This window comes from Balaenoptera ricei, chromosome 4 (genome assembly GCF_028023285.1).
Source record: "Balaenoptera ricei isolate mBalRic1 chromosome 4, mBalRic1.hap2, whole genome shotgun sequence".
Lineage (NCBI taxonomy): Eukaryota > Metazoa > Chordata > Mammalia > Artiodactyla > Balaenopteridae > Balaenoptera > Balaenoptera ricei.
Window position 1 is genome coordinate 156,909,401 of NC_082642.1, and position 22,671 is coordinate 156,932,071.

A 22,671-nucleotide genomic window follows, 5' to 3' on the forward strand; every position below is an offset into this window, starting at 1 on the left:
TTGGAGTCAATTTCATCAGTTGCCCACTATGAAGTAGGTTAAACCAAAGACTTCCCACTTCAGGGAATGAACCAAGTAGGGTCTTTATTTTGTCTCTTATAGTAATTCTCATTTTATACCACACTCCACCTCCCCATCCATCCCTATCTTAATTATTGCTTTTCACATATTTTGTAACTGACTTTTTTTTTGGATTTTGAACTCAGTTTGATCTTAAATCCTCTTTTTTTTTTTTTTTAATTGGAGTACAGTTGCTTTACAGTGTCAGTTTCTGCTGTGCAGTGAAGTGAATCAGCCACATATATAGATGTAGTCCCTCTTCCTTGGATTTCCCTCCGGATGAAGCAACCAACAAGGGATTAATCTCCAAAATATACAACCAGTTCATGCAGCTCAATATCAAAAAAACAAACAACCCAATCAAAAAATGGGAGAAGACCTAAATAGACATTTCTCCAAAGAAGACACACAGATGGCCAACAAACACATGAAAAGATGCTCAACATCACTAATTATTAGAGAAATGCAAATCAAAACTACAATGAGGTATCACCTCACACCGGTCAGATGGCCATCATCAAAAAATCTACAAACAATAAACACTGGAGAGGGTGTGGAGAAAAGGGAACCCTCTTACACTGTCGGTGGGAATGTAAATTGGTGCAGCGACCATGGAGAACAGTATGGAGGTTCCTTAAAATACTAAAAATAGAACTATCATATGACCCAGCAATCCCATTCCTGGGCATATACCTTGAGAAAGCCATAATTCAAAAAGATACATGCACCCCAATATTCATTGCAGCACTATTTACAATAGCCAGGACATGGAAGTAACTGACTTATTATGTCCATCATCTGTCTGTCCTCACTGGAACATTTAGCTCTACCAGGGCAAGCCTTAGTATGTTCTGTTTACTACTGTATTATTATTCCTGACACTTTTCAGGCACAATATAAGCACTACATGAATATTACTTGTTAATTAAATTGATTTGAAAATGATCAGAAACACTGGTTTGAAAAACATTAAAATTCAGCCTTCAGGGGGCTTCCCTGGTGGCGCAGTGGTTGAGAATCTGCCTGCCGATGCAGGGGACACGGGTTCGAGCCCTGGTCCGGGAAGATCCCACATGCTGCAGAGCAACTAAGCCCGTGAGCCACAACTACTGAGCCCGCGCGTCTGGAGCCTGTGCCCCACAACAAGAGAGGCCGCGATAGTAAGAGGCCCGCGCACCGCGATGAAGAGTGGCCGCAACTAGAGAAAGCCCTCGCACAGAAACGAAGACCCAACACAGCCAAAAATAATAATAATAATAATTAAAAAAATCAGTGTTTTAAAAAAAAAAAAATCAGTCTTCAGGATATTTTGGGTATATTCTATGAGAATTTTCTCTGTACAAACTACAACTCTTGATCTAGTACTGTTACAGAACTCAGGTCTGGCTGCTCGCTGCTCACAAGACAATACCTGAGAGGCAAGTGTTGGCAGAAAGGAAAAGTTGTTTTATTTCACAGGCTGGCAACTGGGGGAGAGGGCAAGTTCATGTCCAAAGGCTGACTCCCCCACCTTGCCGATCAGTGAGCAAGAGCTTTTAAAGGGGAGTTTCAGGGGTGTACAAACAGAGGGAGGGGGCTGCGTGCAGAAACAGCACAGGCAGCTCTGACGGTCCCCTTGAAATTGGCCAGCGGTGGTCTGATCAGTGTCATCTTGATTGTTTTAGGTACAGTTAGTCTTCAGTTCCAGGGTCAGTTTGTTCCCATTTCTTTGATGTCAGTTCTCAGAATTGTGGCACCTATGCCATGGTTACAGTCTGGTCATCAGGTAGTTAACTTCTTCCACCTGGTGGGGGGGTTCAGTATTTACAAAACAGCTCAAAAAATATGGCTCAGAATATTATCTATAGCCCTTGAGGAGAAACTACACGTCCTTGACTTTGCTTAATGACTAAACTTTGTCCTGTTTGCTTTTCCTTTGTTTCTGCATTTTCTTATTTCTCTGATTAAACTTATCCTCTGGCTAAAGTTTTTCTACAGACAGAAGGCAGGCAGAGGGAGGCATGGGGGAGGGGGTTCTCTCCTGGGAAGGCCTCATAGGGTCCTGTTCTGTTTCCGTATTCCTAGTAGTGCAGCCTAATATTTTTTCTGTCTGTTCATCTTTTCCCACTTCTGATATATAAACTATTTTTGACTAAAGTGTACAGCAAGGGATGCAGAATGTATGTGTACCACCCCCTTCTTCCCCTTTCAAATTCTTCTTCACGTGCCACAATTTCTCATCTAAATTTTATACCAATCTGACAGTTTCTCATAAAGCAAGAAGAACAGAGAGAGCATAGTAGCAAAGTTACTGAGCTAATTTTATTAAGGCACAAGGTGCTTTAGGATATGATTCAAATATTTTTTTTCATTAAGATTGGCCGGTCTAGTTGAAAAAAAGACCATGACTTTGGATTAACCATTTCCAATATTCTGAATGTACAAACTATCCCATTTCCCACAAAGGGGAGCTCTCCCAAGCTTTAGGGAATCCTTTGTTGTCCCTGTGGACCACTGCTATCACACAGACACTCCAGGCTGTACATTCAGGGAGATGCTTATGGTAATTACAGGCGGAGATGCATGGAAAAGGAAAACATATTAAGAATCTTATTTTCTTCCTTATGACATATCAACTCATTTCCATTTTTATTCAAAATGTTATTCATTGTATTGATTTTTATTATAAAATTAATATATTCACATTGTAAAAACTTCTGTAAATACAGAAAGATAGAAAAAAAAAAAAAAAAGAACCATGATCACATAATTGCATCTTGCCAAAGCAAAATGCCTTCTATTAACATTTTGATGTATACCCTGTAGACTGTTCTGATGCAGTGAACAGAATGATCTGAAAGGGCCCCCAGGAGTTCACTCAGGGTAGCCTGGATAAGGGGCCAACTGGAAGCAGGGTCCCTGTTTCTGCTGGCATAAGGGCTGCATCTGAGTGAGGCTTCTTCCCCCTGACAGAAGGGGCTACACCTTCCCATGGGCCTGGGGGTCTCCAGGTGCTGGGCAGCTGGCTCTCTCAGACAATTCCAGTAGCAGCCAATGCCTACTAAACCCAGACAGAATGTTTAGTAGGATTTCTCTCAGGCTTACAAGAAAGGAGCATCACGATATGCAGAGAGGTTCCTCGAACGACAGACCCAAGCACTGTGGAGAATACCCAACCCCAGCCTGCATTTCTGTGGGATGATGAACAGATAAGGAACCCTTTCATTTTCTCACTTACATCTATTTTCTTCCTTAATGTTTATTCCTTAACACATACTGTACCACATTGTAGAATATGCCCTTACCTACTGTGATAGACAGTTTTCCGTGTCAACTTAGAGGTAGGCTGTAGCACCCAGATATTCAGTCAAACACTAGTGTAGGTGTTACCGGGAAGGTATTTTGTAGATGTGGTAAACATCAACAATCAGTTGACTTTAAGTAAAGGAGATTACCCTGGATAATCTGGGTCAGCACAATCTAATCAAAGAACTTGAAAGAACTTAAAGCAGAAATGAGCTTTCCCTGAAGAAGAAATTCTGCCTGTGGACTGCAGTATCAGATCCTGCCCCAGAGTTTCCAGCCTGTCCTGATGGCTTGCCTTATGGATTTCAGACTCACTCACCCCAACTGCATAATTGTGTGAGCTAATTCCTTGAAATACATCTCTATCTATCATCTATCTATTTCCTACTGGTTCTGTTTCTCTAGTGGACCCTGAATGATACACTCACCTTGCACCAGAGTTATATAATTTCATTCATAAGCTTAAGTTCTGTATAAATGAGAAATCTATTTAGGTAAGGTTTATGAAACTTAGGACTTTTTTCCCATTTATTTGCTTCTTTGTTTTTTTCTTCTTCTTTTTCTTTTATTTCTTTTATTGAAGTATAGTTGATTTACAATGTTGTGTTAGTTTCAGGTGTACAGCAAAGTGATTCGGTTATACATATATAAAAGAATATATACATATATATACATATATATATATATATATATATATATATACATATATATATATATACACACATTCTTTTTCAGATCCTTTCCCCTTATAGGTTATTACAAAATATTGAGTATAGTTCCCTGTGCTCTACAGTAGGTCCTTGTTGGTTACCTATTTTATATATAGCAGTGTATATCTGTTAATCCCAAACTCCTAATTTATCCCCCCCCCCACTTTCCCCTTTGGTAACCATAAGTTTGTTTTCTATGTCTGTGGGTCTATTAAAAACATGGAATGCTTCACGAATTTGTGTGTCTTCCTTGAGCAGGGGCCATGCTAATCTTCTCTGTATGGTTCCAATTTTAGTATATGTGCTGCCAAAGCAAGCATGCTTCTTTGTTTTTTATGCTTCCCTTTTTTTCCCAAACTGAGTTGAAGATATCAATATAGCAAGGTATCATAAATTTAAATGAATATAGAATATTCATATATTCTAGAATGAACATAGACTATTTGTTAATACATAACTAAGAAATAAAAAAAGGAGGCTTATGGTAGGAAAGTAAGAAGGCAAGAATATATTCAGGAACAAAATAAATGCCAAAAGCTGGGAGAACAGGAGAGCTGAGATGAATCGCTACAAAGATCCATGGACATTCACCAAGTACAAAGGCTGAGGAGAGTGCCCAAAGGCAGAAAGAGATACCCCCAGGTGCAGAAAGCCAGGAATGGGTCTAGAGAGCAAAGAGAATGCACCAGAAACTCAAAATGCTGGCAGGCAGGCTGTAAAGCAGAAAGAGCATTGCTATGGTTTGGAAAGCTCGTAGCTGGCCTTGCAATGCACAAAGATCTAAAGAGTGTGTGGCTGGTGCTCTGATCCCAAGCTCTCCAAAGGCAAAGTTTCAAACCCACCTTCACAACGTGTGAAGTTTTGGTGAACTGAATCTAACTTAAGATTCCAACTCTGCAACAGAGTCCAGAGATAGCTCAGCTACATGTTAGATTGACTCAACCTCACACCGTCAGCCTGACAGGGGGCACATCTTCTCAGGAGGTGAATATGTCTTATCCCAACACAATGTTCAGCATAAAATAAAAAAATCACAAGATGCACAAAGAAGTGAGTAAAAGGGGTCTACATTTAAAAGAGGAAACAGTTCACAGAAATAAATATAGCAATGACCCAGATGTCTGAATTATCACTCAGGAATTCCAAAGTATCTATGATGAAGGGTCTAGAAGAAAATGATGACAACAAATATGAGCAGATGAGGAATTTCAGCACATAAATGGAAACAGTAGAAAGGAAAATCAAACGGAACTATCAGAATCAAAGTATGTGATGTCAGAGAGGAAGAATGCATAAGCTTATTAGCAGACTTGGACACAGCAGAGTAAAGAATCAGTGAAATCAAAGGCAGGCCAATAGACACTATCTTGACAGTAGATAGAGAATAAAAAGTAAAAAAATAAAATAAAACAAAGTATCCAAGACACATTAACATACTCTCAAGCAATATAAATAACTGGAGTCCCAGAGGTTAGAAGAGATATAGGAAAAAAATTATTTTAAGAGATAATAGTCACTAAATTTGAAATTGATGAAATATATCAATACACATATCCAAGAAGCTCAGCAAACCATAAACATGATAAGCCTTTAAAAAATAATTTTAAAAATCACACCTATCACATCAGAGGCAAACTGCTGAAAATCAAAAATGGAAAGAAAATCTTAAAAGTAGCCCAAAAAACCCAGCCAGGTCATATGCAAGGAAAGCATGAAAAGAGTGATGGCTGAATTTCTCAGAGCGAAAAAGAGTTTTCAAAGTGTCAAAATAATTTTTTTTAAAAAGCTGTTAATATAAAATTCTATACCTAACCAAGGTTTACATCAAAAATGAAAGGTAAATTAAGACAAGTTCAGCCAAAGAAAATCTCAGATTTTGTAGCCAGAAAACCTGTGCTACAACAAATGCTAAAAGAACTTCTTCAGGGTGAAATATATGATTCCAGATAGAAGCTCAAGTCTGCAGGAAAGAAAAAGAAAACCATAGAAAGTGCAAAATATAGGTAAAAAAGGGGACCTATTTATTATTTTTAATACATGTATGTTTGTGTGTACAGACACATATCTATGTTTGTGTAATACATATAACATATACAGATTTAAGCTACAATTGTTCAAAGCAAAAATGGTAGCAACATGTTGTAGGGTTCATAGAACACAGAGGAATAAAAGAGCACAAGGAGAGAGAGGGGGATAAATGGAATTATACATGTAATCATGGCGTTCCTACATTTTGTAAAGAGTTTGATATAATTGGAAATTGAACTGTGGTAAGTTAAAGATACACATTGTAATTCCTAGTGACCCTGAAAAAATAATAAAAAATGTATATTTAAAAAGTTAATAGAATTAAATAATTACTTGGTCACTCAAAATAAGTCAGGGAATTAAAAAGAGAAACATACACCAATATGAAAGATCTAAACACAAGTTATGTTGATAATTACATTAAATATGAATAGACTAAATGCCACTTAAAGACGAGATAAATAAACAAGATCCAAATGAATGCATTTTACAAGAAATACACTTAGAACATAAAGAAACAGATGGTTGAAAATGAAATGTTAAAAAGCAACATACTATCCAACCACTGTGCATCATAAATCTAGATGGCATTGTTCATACCAGACTTAGTGCAATTCAAGACAAATAGTAACATCAAAGATAAAGAGGAGTATTTCATAATGTTAATAGTCACTTCACCAAGAATGAGTAACTAACCTAAATTTAAATGCACCCTAACAAAATAGCTTCAAAACATATGGTGCCAAAATTGACAGATTTTTCTTTTTTTAAAGAAAGCTCAAATTCACAATGGGAGATTTTAACATGCTTCTCCTTATGACTAATAAAACAAGTGGACCAAAACTTGAATAAAATATAGAATATTTGATTAACACTATAAATCAATTTAACATAATTAACACTTAAAGAACACTCCACTCAACAACTGTGTAATACAGATTCTTGCCAAGAGCACATGGAACATTAACCAAGATAAATCAAATTCTTGGACATTAAAAATCCCTCAATTATTCAAGTTATAATAATTCAAAGTATGTTCTCTGAAAACAACATTAACATTGAAATTAATAGTCATAAGATAACTTTAAAAATACTCAACTAGTAGGAAATTAAACAACACATTTCTAAGTAGGTGACGGCCTGAAGAAAATCCATAAGGAAAAATAGAAGGTATTTTGGATTGAATGATAGTAATATTTGTGTTGGTGGGATCTTGAAGATAATCTGGATGCCCATCTCTGAGGAAGTGGATTCATAAAATGTGATGAATACAAATCATTGACTACAATGCAGCTGCTAGGTACAAGGAATTCAATTTACACATAGCAAAGTGGGAGAATTCCAAACACATAGTGTTCATGAAAATTAAAAGATGTATAACACCCTTTGATTATGTAAATTAAAACCAACATTTGCATAAAACAATAATATACAGTGTAAAACATACCTACAAAAATGCACACAACATATTAGCACATTTCAAATGGTGGGAGGGGTCATCCTCGAGGAGGTGGGCAATAGGAATAAAAGGAAATAAACAGAACAAAAAGGGAAAGAGTCTCTGTTAGACCAATAACCATCGTGTGCCACAGAATGAGAGTCCCAGAATCCTCTGAAACTGACCCCACACAAACGAAAACTAAACAAACTTTAGACTAGACATAGAGGAAAAAGGAAGAGTGCAGAAAAAAGATATGATGAATCCCCCAAAGAGCAACACAGAGAAGTAAAGAGTTAGACCACGTAAAAGAGAAGTTAAAAGAAACAGAAAAGAATAACAAATTCCAAAGCACTTTTAATAGGATTCCTGGAAGAAGACAATGAGAGAGACAATATTTGAAGAGATAAAACCTGAAGGAAATCCCAGAACTGATGAACAACATGAATCTTCAGATTCCAGAAATATAAGCCAAGCAGAATAAATATTTAAAAAACTCTTAACTAGATGAAACTATAGACCACCACCGAGACAGAGAAAAATATTAAAACCTACCAGAGAGAAAAAGACAGATTACTAGCAGAGTAAGGACAAATAAAATGACAGCAGACTGCTCATTGGCAATGAAATACGGGAGAAAGTCATAAGGAGGTATCACAGAAATTCTGAAGGAAAGTAAATGTCAATATAGAATTCTATATCCAGCTAGGTTACCAGTCAAAAACGAAGCATGACAAAGTTCTTTTGAGATATAAGAAGAAAGAGAGAACTTACTACTCTTAGACCCTTACTGGAGAAACTACTGAAGATTATATTTCATCAGGAAGGAAACATGTCCTGCAGTAACAGGTGGGCCTCAGCCAGTGAGCTTAGCATCCTCAGCCATGCGCCTTCCGATTGGTCAGGACTCTGTCCCGACTGGTTAGCGTCTATGCCTTACCAGATCTTTACTATTCAGACAATGCTACCAGGCTACCAGAAGCAATGATAAGAACTCTATGCATATATTGGTAAATCCAAATAAATATTAACTTTAAAAAGATGAACAGGGCTGTTAAAAGTAAGGCATAATTAAGATTCTAGACAAAGCAGCATGAAAAGTAGAAGAAAGAGATCGGAATTAAAGAAGTCAAGTTCAGGAGAAGGGTAGACAAGCTCATTAACTTTAAGTTTTGTATGTGAGGGTACACGTCAAAGTCATGGTTGACAACAAAGAATAGAAACAGAATTTGTAACTTCCACACCAATAGAAGAAATAAAGAATGCTAGCAATCTATCAAACAGCAGGAAAGTTCGGTAGGGTAGCAGGAGAATCAAAAACATTGATAAATGAAAATACCAAATATGCCAGAAATTCAAGGAAATATAAATATGCTTACACGACCTACTGAAAATAATCAACTGTGTATTTTTTAAAAAGTCTTGTAGAGTGGAGCTACAGTGCTCATTAGAGAGAAATTTATAGCTTGAAATGTATTTCCTTTTAAAAGAGAAAGACTGAAAACAAATCAGCCAAAAATTCAGTTCCATGAGCTAGAAGAATAAAGCAAACTCAAAAAATCAGAAAAAAAAGACATAAAATAAAAAACAAGAAATTAAAATGAAACAAAAGTTACATTTTTAAAAAGACTAACACTGTAGGAAAGAATCTCAACAAGCACAAACCACAAACAGGAATGAGGGAGGAGACACTGCTATGGCTAAATCATAAGAGAATCCTCCAAACGAAGAAAGTAGCACTTCGCCTTCTCTCAAAGCTCAGGGGGTGCCCTGCCACTTCAGGCAGGGGCAGGAAGTCTAGTGTCTGGCTTAACACCCGGAGGCCACCCTCTGCCAGACTCGCGCACGGCTACTGCTTGGAAGCCGTCTGGGTTACAGGGCTTTGTGTCAAGCTCTGAGCCAGAAGTGCCCACACAACACCTGTTTATATCTTTACTCTCCCAGCAGTGAGGTAAGGACATCATCCCTGTTTTACAGGTGCGGGAACAGAGGCTCAGGGATGTCAAACAGCACAGCTAAGTTCGCCCAGCTAGTTAGTGGGGAAACCATGTTTCACACTCAGGGGTGTCTCAGTTCAAAACTTATAATCCTAAAACTACAGCAACTTTCACAGTTTCTCCCAGCTGTGAGTGTAAGGGGAGCTGGAATGGGGAGAGAAGTACAAAGAAGGGTCAAGTCAGCATTTAAACTTTCCTTCACTCTTTCCAAAATGTGACTTTCTAGTTTTGTCCGCCTGGCACAGGATATTTTCCCACTGTTAGGTGGGCCCGCCTGGCGCCGAAGCCTTGCAGGGTCCACTAGAATCTGAATGCACAGGTCTCACCTTGAAACAGATGGAAAGGCATTTCAAATTGGTAATTCATAGCTAGTACTAGTTTAGTCTTATTCTCTTTTAAAGTTTAATAATGACCTCTTCATATTAGTAAGATGTATTTCTTTCCATTTTTCCTTTAAAAATATAAACAAGTAACTCAGTCAGATATATTTTCACTTCCAGAGTCACATTTATTTGACCTGCTTCTTATTTTTAATTCCCTGATCCCATATGCTTGTGAGATTAGCAAATGCTACTGAAATGTGTTTGAGTCACAAGGTAATTACTTTAGATAAATGTCATTCTGTGGTTTAGGATTAGGTCCTAATTCCAGTTTTTAATAGTACCTGATTAAGCCCTCCTTGGATTGGCTCGATAGTCCTGGGGACTATATGTAATAAAACCCCACAAAGTAACTCATTCATAAGCCAGTTCTGATGTGTATATCCTGATGGCTGAATTTATACCTAAATCCAAATCTTCCTGTCAGATATCAGCAAGAAGAGATGAACCAGCATGCACAATTGTGTTTAAATAATGAGAATGTTATTCAAAAGGCAGACCTCAGAAAGGACCTATATCAAATATGTTCACCACAACTTTCAGTTTGTAGGTATTTTTTAGTGCCAAAATGGTATAAAACACACAAAGAAACACATACTCTCATGCATGCACACTCCAGATTCAGAACCCAAGATAATATTTCCAGCAAGAAGGGCAAGAACAAAACATTGTTAGGTTATATGTCATAAACATACTTGTAGTAAACATATGACCTTGGTAACAATATCCAGAAAGTGTTTTTAAAATGCACCATTAAGCACAGGAGGAGAGATAGCAATTTGGAGAAATAGATATGGACACACGTAATAAATATTTCAGAGATTTCCAGTCATTGGGATTCTGCACATACCTCATGCACATAAAGATAAGATCCAGAGAAAATGAAACTCTGGTTAGACAACATGAGGCCTTACTCATAAATACTTACTAGAAGTCGAAATGATGTTCTGAACATGGCCTAACTGAAAGCAAAATGTCAGCATTCAGAACAAAGTACTCTAGATTTGCGAAAACACACAAATGAGCAGAACCCTGGGCCAGATGGAACAATAGGTATAACAGAGTGATAATCCTTAAGTAAGCAAAGGGATAACCTTTTTTAAAAAATATTTATTTATTTATTTTGGCTGCATTGGGCCTTTGTTGCTGCGCGCGGGCTTTCTCTAGTTGTGGCGAGCAGGGGCTACTCTTCGTTGTGGTGCGCGGGCTTCTCATTGCGGTGGCTTCTCTTGCTGCAGAGCATGGGCTCTAGGCACGTGGGCTTCAGTAGTTGCAACATGCAGGCTCAGTAGTTGTGGCTCACGGGCTCTAGAGCGCAGGCTCAGTAGTTGTGGCACACGGGCTTAGTTGCTCCGCAGCATATGGGATCTTCCCGGACCAGGGCTTGAACCCGTGTCCCCTGCATTGGCAGGTGGATTCTTAACCACTGCGCCACCAAGGAAGTCCCGGGATAACCTTAATATAGACTGTGCACTGATATCTGAGCAATGGAGCAGACTATTAAAATCATGAATAGATGGGAGAATTTAATTAAATTTACCACAAAATTTTAGAAAGCAATAAGAAAGACAAGACCAAGGACAACTGACTATTGATGAACTACTGAAGACAATCCACTGAAGAATTCAGAAAAGTACAAGATGGCATCGTAAAAGGATGTCTATGAAACCAGTACTGTATTTTCCAAGAGACCCATTTTTTTTTAATAAATTTATTTATTTTATTTATCTTATTTTTGGCTGCACTGGGTCTTTGTTGCTGCGCGTGGGCTTTCTCTAGTTGCGGTGAGCAGGGGCTACTCTTCGTTGTGGTGAGCGGGCTTCTCATTGTTGTGGGTTCTCTTGTTGCCGAGCACGGGCTCTAGGCACGCAGGCTTCAGTAGTTGTGGCTCACGGGCTGTAGAGCGCAGGCTCAGTAGTTGTGGCGCATGGGCTCAGTTGCTCCGCGGCATGTGGGATCTTCCCGGACCAGGGCTCGAACCCAAGTCCCCTGCATTGGCAGGTGGATTATTAACCACTGAACCACCCGGGAAGCCCCAAAAGACCCATTTTATAAATGGAAAGCAATGGCACATAATGGGTCCAGCCAGCGAGACAAAAGGCTATTTGGGGCAGGTACACACTGTACCATCCAAAGCCCTCACTGGTTTCTAGGTTGAGAACAGACCCATTTTATAAATGGAAAGCAATGGCACGTAATGGGTCCAGCCAGCGAGACAAAAGGCTATTTGGGGCAAGTACACACTGTACCATCCAAACCCCTCGCTGGTTTCTAGGTTGAGAACAGATTATACTAACCATTCCAGGCTGGGTTTAACGTTTGGCAATTCAACTCCCATTTGCGGCATATCAAGTTTCAGAATTAAAGGCCACAAATGAACCGTCAGACAGGAAAATGCTTCTGGGCATGACCCGTGAAGGAAGTAGGCACTTCATCCACCCTCCTTTCTTCCACTACACCCTACACCTGCCTCAGCTGTCCCCGGTGGTGGTCTTCTCCCAACACCACTGCAACGCTGAGGGTCCTCAGAGCAACCAGGGGAACAGGCAGGAGAAAACAGAAAAGTGCAAAGAGGGAGAGAATATCTTAGTTTTTAAAAATGTGAATTTCCTCTTGGTCAGCCAACTGGCTCTGAAGAAAATTCCTTGAGTCTTTCCCAAATTGTCAATGAAACCAATGTAATGATTGGATACTCTCAGAAGAACTGTGCTCCTGTGCCCGTATGATGAATGAGTTCTCGTATAATGCATGGAAGGCAGGATATAGAGTGTTCTGGGTGTGTCACCTTGTGTTGCAAATGATGGAGCTAAATTCCAGAAATGTTGGCTGACGTGGTCTCCATCTTCTTACTTGGTATGATGCTGTGTAACCCAAGAACGCGGTCAATGATGGAGCAAAAGCCTTCTTTAAACAGAAGAAAATCATTCCGTTTGTGAAGGAAAATCACCAACTTAAAAAACAAAAAAATCCCCCATGTTCTCATCTTCTCACAGTCCTACCTCCATTCCATTCTTGAAGGTGCCTATAGGCCCACGTGGCCTGGGGACCAAGGATCCTCTGTAGTGCCGCAATATTTGGGGCTCATGTCAGCAAGGTCAGGTCACTGAGCACTGAGTGCCCAGCATCTCAGAGTTTGACCATCGGCTATCACTCTGAGTTTGGCAAGAAAAGGACTGTAAAATATCAAAGGGAGGGGCTTCCCTGGTGGCGCAGTGGTTGAGAATCTGCCTGCCAATGCAGGGGACACGAGTTCGAGCCCTGGTCTGGGAAGATCCCACATGCCGCGGAGCAACTAGGCCCGTGAGCCACAACTACTGAGCCTGCGCGTCTGGAGCCTGTGCTCCGCAACAAGAGAGGCCGCGATAGTGAGAGGCCCACGCACCGCGATGAAGAGTGGCCCCCACTTGCCACAACTAGAGAAAGCCCTCGCACAGAAACGAAGACCCAACACAGCCATAAATAAAAATAAATAAATAAAATGTAAAAAAATATATCAAAGGGAGTAAAATTTCGTGATGAAAGAAATCTCACTGGAAAGGCAAGATTACTATGCATTAAGAAACAAGGCAAAATTGCTGATGTGGATGGAATTATGCCTCAAGAAAACTGAAGGGAAAAACAATCTATATCATTCAGAGAAAGACCTGCAACTTGATCCCCACTGCCTCTGTGTGTCATGTTGAAACCCGTAAGAAAAGGAGCACAGGATATTTGATTTTTGTCCCATGAACCCGCTGGTTGGTTCCTTTCCTGGATGTTCTGTGGGGGTTTGGACCGAGCTCAACTGTGCCACCAACAGCTCCAGCTCAAAGCCCTCAATGTGAGTTAGAGGTCGCTGGGTCGGGTCTGGGGAATAAACAAATTACATGTATTTTGCAAATCTGTCTGTAAGTCAGATGAAAGACAATTTGGATTTAGCTCTAGACATGAAGCTGGACTGTTATAATGACAAGGAACAAAACCAACTCCCATCTCAGAAATGCTGGCAATAGGGTTAGGGAGGTGCTGGGAAAAGCCCGGATCTGAGGAATTAGCAAGAGTTATAGAATGGAAGGAAAAAGCAAAGGGTGCCCGTGGCAATGTGAGGAACCCTGGGCAGTTCGTGAAGTGCTCTGACATCCATCAGTGTAACTAGCTCACATTCCATCCCCATCACTCAAAGAAGAGACAGGGGCTCTGCAAAGTCAGGTTAACAGGCCCCACACATGCACATCTCCAGAAACCCTGGAGAAGGTTTTCACAGATACCAGTGTCTGGGTCCTTGTGGTCCAAGGGATGCTCTGGAGGTGGGAACTGTGAACCCGGAACTGTCAAAACCCATCTTGGTGACTGATGATCCACAGGTATGAGAACACAAAAAGGGACACAGAGATGGGAAGTATTGGAGCCCATTAGATTCATGAGGAAATTCTATTAAATGTTAAAGAAACATGCTTACAAAGGCTTATATTAAAAATTATTATTATTAAAAGTATTAATATGTCTACACTTTTTTTTTTCAGTATGTCAGTACAATAGCAAGGAACATGGATGATTTCAGAGAGGGTTTATTTTTCCTTATTTAATGTTAAAGGGAAAATAACCCCATGCACCTCTCATCAGTAGTGACAGATGAAATGAGAGGGTTGTGTTTGATTGTCCAATATCACAGAGGCAAAGTTGGTTAACGAGAATGACAAATCTGCATCCTAGGAGGAAACATTCGGAAACTGCCATCCCAAGGTTGAACTGAAGGACAAGGATGTTTTAGACCAGCTTCTCAAACTTGAGTGTGTGTAAGAACCACCTGAGATTGTTAATGTGGATTCTGACGCAGGAGATCTGGGAAGGGGCCTGAGAGTCTGCATTTCCAACCAGTTTCCAGGTGATGCAAAAAGGCACACACACACCCAGGGGTGTAGCCAGGTGTTCCCAGCAGCTCAGCAGTAGGTATTTGCCAGGAAGGCAGACAGAGCGTGGACAAAGACCCGTGCTTGAAACCCAACTTTCATGGGAATACATTGATCACTGCAGAAAGGAGCCTGGCCTCTCAATATCTATACAGTCCTCAATTTGTTTCTAAAGCAAATTTCTGTAACTAATAATCCTGTATGCCAATCATAAAATCATAAAATTTAACTACAGGGTAAGGCTGGACTTGAAATGGCAGCATAGAGGACATTGGGGCAGCAACCACAGCACATGGCATCTACCAAGAGAAAAGAGGCACTGATTCCACTGCACAAAAATTTAACAGCAGATGAGTGGTTCAAGGGTCCATTAAAGGACACAATCATTTTTTTAAGAAAAAAATTATTTATTTACTCATTTGGTTGCACCGGCTCTTAGTTGCATCAGGCGGGCTCCTTAGTTGTGGCATGAGAACTCTTAGTTGTGGCATGCATGTGGGATCTAGTTCCCTGACCAGGGATCGAACCCTGGGCCCCCTGCATTGGGAGCGTGGAGTCTTAACCTCTGTGCCACCAGGGAAGTCCCAAAGGATACAATCTTTTCCAAATTTTTTTAAAAAAATCTAGTAAAATCATTTTACTTAAAAACACTAAATAATAACAACACACACATAAAAAGAATAATACCTTTGGGAGGAAATTAATAATAACAACACCTGTAATAACCTCATCAATGAAACAAGGATCCAGTGGAGAAGATATAGGAAAGGTCACAGATCGCAGACTTTTAACTGGAAATTATCCTGAAATCATCTAATTTTTACCTCCACGTTTTTTTCTGACCAGAAAACTAGGGCCATGTCTGAGCCCAAAGCACATAATTTTCATGACAAAAATTTGGGCTGTAACTCATATCACTTCATATTTTTCCTAACAAAAATGCTAATCTACTCACTGATCTTTTTAATGAGGTGTTCACAAGTACAGGTTAATTATAACATGTATTATGTTGGAAAATGTTTTCTATGTTTATTGTTTTATGCAAAATTTTATTAGCATCAGTTAATTAAAGAAAAAAGATGATGTGTAGCCCATAACTGGCTGGATTGCCAAAAGAGTGAGAGTACACGGTCTTTATCCCAAAAGACCAAATTTGTCATTTGGTAAGTCCTTCCCAAATTATAATAAGACCTACAAATAACATTATCTCTACATAACACACATCTATTATTGCAATCTCATAAGAATCATCAGCTATATAATAACTAAAAAAAATTTAAGATGCTGCAATTTAAGTTTAAGCCCATTCCAACAAGAATATTCTGTAAAAAACAAATCAGCACTTGCAAAGCCTCCGGGCGTGAGCTGGAGTTGAAAGTTAAGCATCTATTTGCATTTGGTTTAGGAAATCTTTGCCACCTTCCCATGAAATTTTGGCTGTCTCAGTGGATTTGGTGAAGATCAAAGTCTCCACACTCAGCGAGTGGGTTTTAATCCCCGCCAACAGTCAATCATTTGATTCTCCAGTACAAAGAGCTACTCCTGGTGAAGTGCTGCCCACATGGTTAGGACTTCACACGGCCTTGTTTTCACCTACTTCCATTCACTGGGATGCTTGGGTTCCAGGTACTGCAGAGACTTTACAAAATGTATACAAGGAGAATGGGAAATGCAGACTCCTGCTCAGAAGCCAGTGACAGAAAACACTGAGAGAAGCCTTTCCCTTCTCTTCCTGCCTGGTGAGCAAGTGACATGGTGTAGCGCTGTCAGGTGAGGGCTAACATCGTCCCTGATCCGTACGCCTCAGGTTTACACCTAGGGACCTTGGTGGCCGCTAGGCCAAACTGGGGAGAGTCGGGGGCTACCTCACTTCAAAGGCCCCTCGCCTTCAACTGCGTCACATAACCTTGTGATATTACACATCGTCATACGTTTAGGAAAAATTACTTTGTGAATATCACCTGGTTAATATCAACATTGGTCAGAACATCTTTAAAAGCAGGAATATGCCTGTAATTAATCTCACATCCAGACCAGGATGGGAAAAGTTTGTATAAGCATTGATGGAGGCCATGAATTTCAGCTAGTGGTGATGGAGCAAAATTGTAGTGAAACTGCCATTTTTAGAGTGACAGACTCTCCTTGTTGAAATCATTCAGACTCTTCATTTTTGTTTTTCTGCAGATTCATTAAAAATGATTGATAAAAATGTTTGATTAGCAAATTAAGAAATAATGATAGTGTAATATATGTAATTACAGTATAGAATGCTCATAAATAGTCTAGTCTTTCGTCCTCCCATGATCTAGACAAAAGAAAAAAATAAAATTTTTTTCCAGGCGTACTGTTCAATTTGTTCTATTCTGCATGCGCAAAGTGTTTAAAAAGAAAAATAACTGAATGAGAACAAAGGAAATTATTTTAACCGGGGGTGAAGAAGAAAAACTTTATTCTCATAAAAGAAGAAAGTGAAACTATTTATGTGAAGAGAAAGAAATCACAATCAATTATCATTATTCTGTAGTCTTATTTTCAAGAGCTGAATTTTCCATCTTAATAATTAGGAACCCAAGACTACATTTATATGGAAAAAAGAAGACTCCGGTAAGTTATTTCACGTGATGCATCACAGCCCTGCAGGTGTAGCCCTCTCCACTGCTCTGTGCCGTTTTTCAAAGACCATGAAAGTAACGATTATTCACAATGGAATTGCAATCTATCAACAAGTCACTTTTACCATGGGAATAATCAATGAAGAAACAGCAATCTGCCCTGAAGCTCTCACCTCCATAATATGATTGCTACACTTTGGCAATCAGTACAGTACAACTAATACTTTATTCATACTTCCTCACCAAACCAAATGAAAAGAAAAAACAAACAATAATGAATTACCATCCTTTTAAGACATAAGGTATCTCACCTAAGAAAATTTTTAAAAAAACAAGCTTGAAATTTTTGAAATCATCTTTAAAAACGAATATGATGTTATCAAATGTGTACAAATGATGATGAAGTACAGAGTTTGCAATTTAGCACCTGTAATCATCTCAAAACCATTTTCACCACTAACTGTTTTAAAAATAATAGACATATTATATTCTTTTGTCCTCTGCTGGCTTATGTCTGGATAATACAGGCCAATTTTCTATACAAATGGACTGGCTCTGTTTTTTTAATCCACCATTATAAATTACGATACCCCTTTCTCTCCATCCACCGATCTCTTTGAAGACACAGAAATAAATCTAAACATATAACTCCTCTTCCCCAGAATTGAATTGATGGGGGCTGGCCGGCAGTCTCTGCCATTGTATAAGGCAGCCCACATGCTTGATCTGAAGCCCAGGGCACCTAAGAAATGAACCAAATATGAAATAAGTTTCCACACCCAAAGGAAAGACCACACCTGGAGTCAAAGGCCCAGATTCTTATACTGAGTCTGCAGCTTACTCAAGAGTATGTAAAAATAGAACGTGAATGTAATGTTGGACAATGACACTTTGGAGAAGGTGAGTTTCTAATATCCCCCGAGTGATACTCCACTACTGGGCTCCCTTCCATCCCATCCATCCAGGCTTGGACACACCAGCCATTCTTGGAGTCTCTGCAGGGCTTCTATGCAGTGCATTGAAGAAGGGATCCAATCCTCTCTGATAACTCTGATGACTCTGTGAGCACTGAGGAAGTTAACCACACTCTCAGATTTCTCATACGTAAAACGGTAAGAATAACAACACATCACAGAACCACCGAGAAGAGTAAATGAGATAACTTACCTAAAGTCTCAGCACAATGCTGGGACGGTAATGCACAGACAGGCAGTATAGCTAATAATACCAATAATGATATCACTTACTATTACTTTGAACAATACGTCTCAAAGTCAAAAACACTGAAAAACTAACAGGAGCTAGTTTTGCCTTAAAAAAAAAAAAAATTCTCATGGTATTTATTTTTTTCCTTCCTGTTTTATTGAGATATAATTGACTGTATTAAGGTGTACAGTGTGGTGATTCGACTTACATACATCATGAAGCAATTACTACAAGTTTAGTGACCATCCATCATTTCATATAAATACAAAATCAAAGAAATAGACATTTTTTTCTTGTGATGAGAGCTCTCAGCAGTTGCTCTCTTAACAGCTTTCATATATGACACAGAGCAGTGTTAATTACATTAATCCTGTTGTGCATTATATCCCTAGTACTTATTATTTCATTGTTCAAAATTAGGTCGAAAAGTATTTCCTTCCCCACACTGAAGTTTGGAACTGCCTTAGAAACTTTTTGACTAATGTAAACTACACTGAATATGTATGAGTTAAAGTATATGTTTTTCATGTTGGGACTTAAAAAAAAAAGTTTTTTGTTATTTTAAGTCTCTGCTATTAAAATTTTTTTGAAATTATTGACACATGGGCTAAAGTGCCAATTTCTAGACTTATCATGATTTGGCAACCTCACCTGTCAGCTTTCCAATCCCCACCTTCACATGATGTGCTTCAATATTATGAAACTGTTTGAAAAGATCTGAAAGCATCATCAGTGTCATGGCTCTGAGGAGAGAAATGTAAAGGGTTGTGTTTGTCCAAGATCACTGGTTAGTGAAAGGTAGAACAAGGATTAGAAGCCTGCTCTGGGCTGATTGCACAGACCATGCTTTTCCACCATCCAAGCTCTCACTGGAGCTTCATGTAATACCAGGGGAGAAATGGATGGACACAAAGGTAGAACTCATAGAAATGGCAGTCTAGAATCAGTCTCAGGTACAGACATAGCCAGGGAATGTGTGGAGGAACTGGGTAGAGGGAACAGCAAGTTGTTACCTTCTGAAGTCCCCCCAGGGCCAGGCAGCACCAGTCATGCCTTCCCTGGTGCTGCCATGTGTCTTTCTGTCACCCTTTACTTTGTCACGTTATGCATTTCTTCCCATCCTCTTCATCTACCTGTATGTACCAGAAGGTGCCTCTTTTCAAAATTTAATCTCATCAGTTTTACTGGTCTCTATTTTTCTTACTTTTATGGACAATCTTCTCTATTACTTCTTTAAACATATTCAATGTGCATGATTTATAATCTCTAATAATCTTTATATCTACAATCATTGGGGGTCTGATTCTGTGCTTTATGGCACTTATAGTTGCTCATGACAGCTTATTTCTTCGTATATATAATAACTATTTTATTATGAGTTCAAATTCTTTTAATCTTTGATCCTTTGATCTTTTTTAAATCGAAATATAGTTGTGTTACAATATTGTGCTAGTTTAAGGTGTACAGCTCAGTGATTCAGATAGATAGATAAGATAGATAGATAGAAAGATAGATTCCTATATTCCTTTTCAGATTCTTTTCTCTTTTATGTTACTGCAAAATATTGAGTATAGTTCCCAGTGCTATACAGTAGGTCCTTGTTGGTTATCTATTTTATATATAGTAGTGTGGGTATGTTAATCCCAAACTCCTAACTTATCCTTCCCTCACCCTCTTTCCCCTTTGGCAACCATAATTTTTTCTCCAGACATATTTTATAAAGAACCTAATAAACCTATAGAAATAAAAATATAATAGCTAAAAAGACACAGCTGAAAAGAAAACTAGTACACTGAAAAAGTGAATCTGAGAAAAATACAGGGAATGAAGTACAGATATATAAAATGATGGGAAATAGGAAAGAAAAGTCTTAAGAAAACAATAATAGAGTGAGGAGGTCCAACATGGAGTAATGAGCTAACAGAAAGTGGGAGAAGGCAATGAATATTTGGAGAGACAATGCCCTGGGATTGTCCAGAATTGATGAAAGATACCAGTCTTCAGAATCAGAAAGTCATAAATCCTACACCTAAATTCTAGTGAAACAGAAAAACACAAAAAATAAAGGAAAGTTTTATTTAAAAAACAAAAAACAGCTATTGAGAAAAAAACTGTTACCCACAATAAACAGTAGGTTTCTCAACTTACTGTCTTCTCAAGAGCAAACATGAAAGTCAGAAGGTAATAGAACAACAGTCTTCAGATGGTAAGAGAACATAATATTAAACTAGAATTCTATAGCCATAAAAACATCTTTGAAAAATGAGGTCAAAATAAAAACATTTTCATTTAAAAAAAAACTCAGAGATGACCCCAACTAGACTGTCAAAAAAGAAATTTTAACTGATATGTTTGCAAATTCCCAGATGGAAGGTCGTAGCAGCAAGATTTTAATTCCTGACTCAGTGCCACACTATCTAACACTGTCCATGTCAAAAGTCTCAGGATTTAAACATGTTGGATGATCCTTCCAATTAAAAAAATATTAATCCTGAGATAGCACCGCACCGGGCCCATGATAGGTATGTCACGATGGATGAACAAAGGAATGGATAATTATATTTGCCTTCTCTGCATTAAGAAATTTCTGGGGAAAGGCACATACTAGGGTTTTAAAGAACCATCTCCACTGAAAGGCATGCGGCAGGCTCACGCTGGTGAAGGCACAGCAAGGCTACGCACGCATCACAGAGCACGCAGGTCTTGCTTGGTCAGGAGTATGAACGCACCTTCTCACCTGAAAGGCAATACATTCTTCAGGACCACCCGCCCCCTATACACACACATAATTTATCCCTCCTGATAACTTATTTTCACTATAAACAACTAGAGCCACTCTTTTTTTTTTCTCCCTCAGAATTTGGCAACTTATTTTCACTATAAACAATTAGAGTCACTCTTTTTTTTCTCCCTCAGAATTTGGCAACTTATTTTCACTATAAACAACTAGAGCCACTCTTTTTTTTCTCCCTCAGAATTTGGCATAAACTTTCTTTTGGGGTCTGAATATATTGATGAACATATGTGAAATTCCCTCCTTGCTGTTAAAGACCCCTGACTTTGACTGTGTATCATTTCAAAATAATGACACAGTGTTGTTTCGATATATTTGTAACAAGATTATTCAAAACAGATTGAGTTCTTGAAAAGATCAAAACTACACAGACGCATACACCTATGTGTGCGTATTTATTTATATTGGAATAGTAGCTAGACAACCTTTTTGACCCAGAAGAAAGTAATATTTGATTTATTTACTTCCATTTAATCCATACAAACTGTAAAATTTGTAAGTGCTTATTAAGGGAGAAGGCTTCTTTCTTTGAGAGGAAAGCTTTAATATTTTGTTTATCAGATCAGCTCATGTTTAATTCATTTCTTCTCCTGCCAACTCTTTAAAGAAAGAACAATTATCAACCAAAAAGAGGAGGCAGAAGTCAACCATATATTCTGGTTCTGGTTTATAAGGGGACCAGATCTAAATTCTGTTTAATGTTATATTAAAAGGAAAGTTCTGACGACACAACATTTTCAAAAGAAAGGAAAGGAGATAAAAAGAGGAAGCAAGCAGGTTGCAACATCACAACAGTCCTGGGACACAAGCATCACTGATGATAAATTCTTTAGGCAAAGTAAAATTTATGATGTGGACAAGATAAGAGTATCCTGGCATCTAGTAACTCCTATTGCTAATGGGATATATGCTGCAGCAAATCGTGGCGTGTGTGTGTGTGTGTGTGTGTGGCCTTTTTCTTACTTCCCAGCTGGCCTCTGGTTTTACTTTGGACAAAGACTAAGGATGGGGAGCACTCTGAGAAACCCATTGTCCCTGCAGTGGTTTCCTAGCCCTGCACTAGGGACAAGCCTTGAAATGGTGCATGAATGTGAGCAAGAAATACCCTAACATTGACACATCAACACGGCCAACTCACTTGTTCCACAAGAATATGTACTACTACCTAGAAAAGTGGGTGTTTTAGAAAAATAATTTTATATCCACAGGACTGGTAATACTATCAAACTTCCTGATACATACTTGCTAATACAAAATTGCTTCCCCTGAATG

At 38.8% G+C, this 22,671-nt stretch overlaps 1 protein-coding gene and 1 non-coding gene across 2 annotated transcripts in view; both read right to left on the reverse strand.

Annotated features, from left to right (window-relative positions):
- DSCAM (DS cell adhesion molecule) overlaps positions 1–22,671 on the reverse strand; it is a 740,935-nt gene that overhangs the window by 496,233 nt on the left and 222,031 nt on the right. The window lies entirely within an intron of this gene.
- Positions 4,269–4,371, reverse strand: LOC132365652 (U6 spliceosomal RNA). The gene has a single exon (XR_009503175.1). It is a non-coding gene; the product is annotated as a U6 spliceosomal RNA (small nuclear RNA).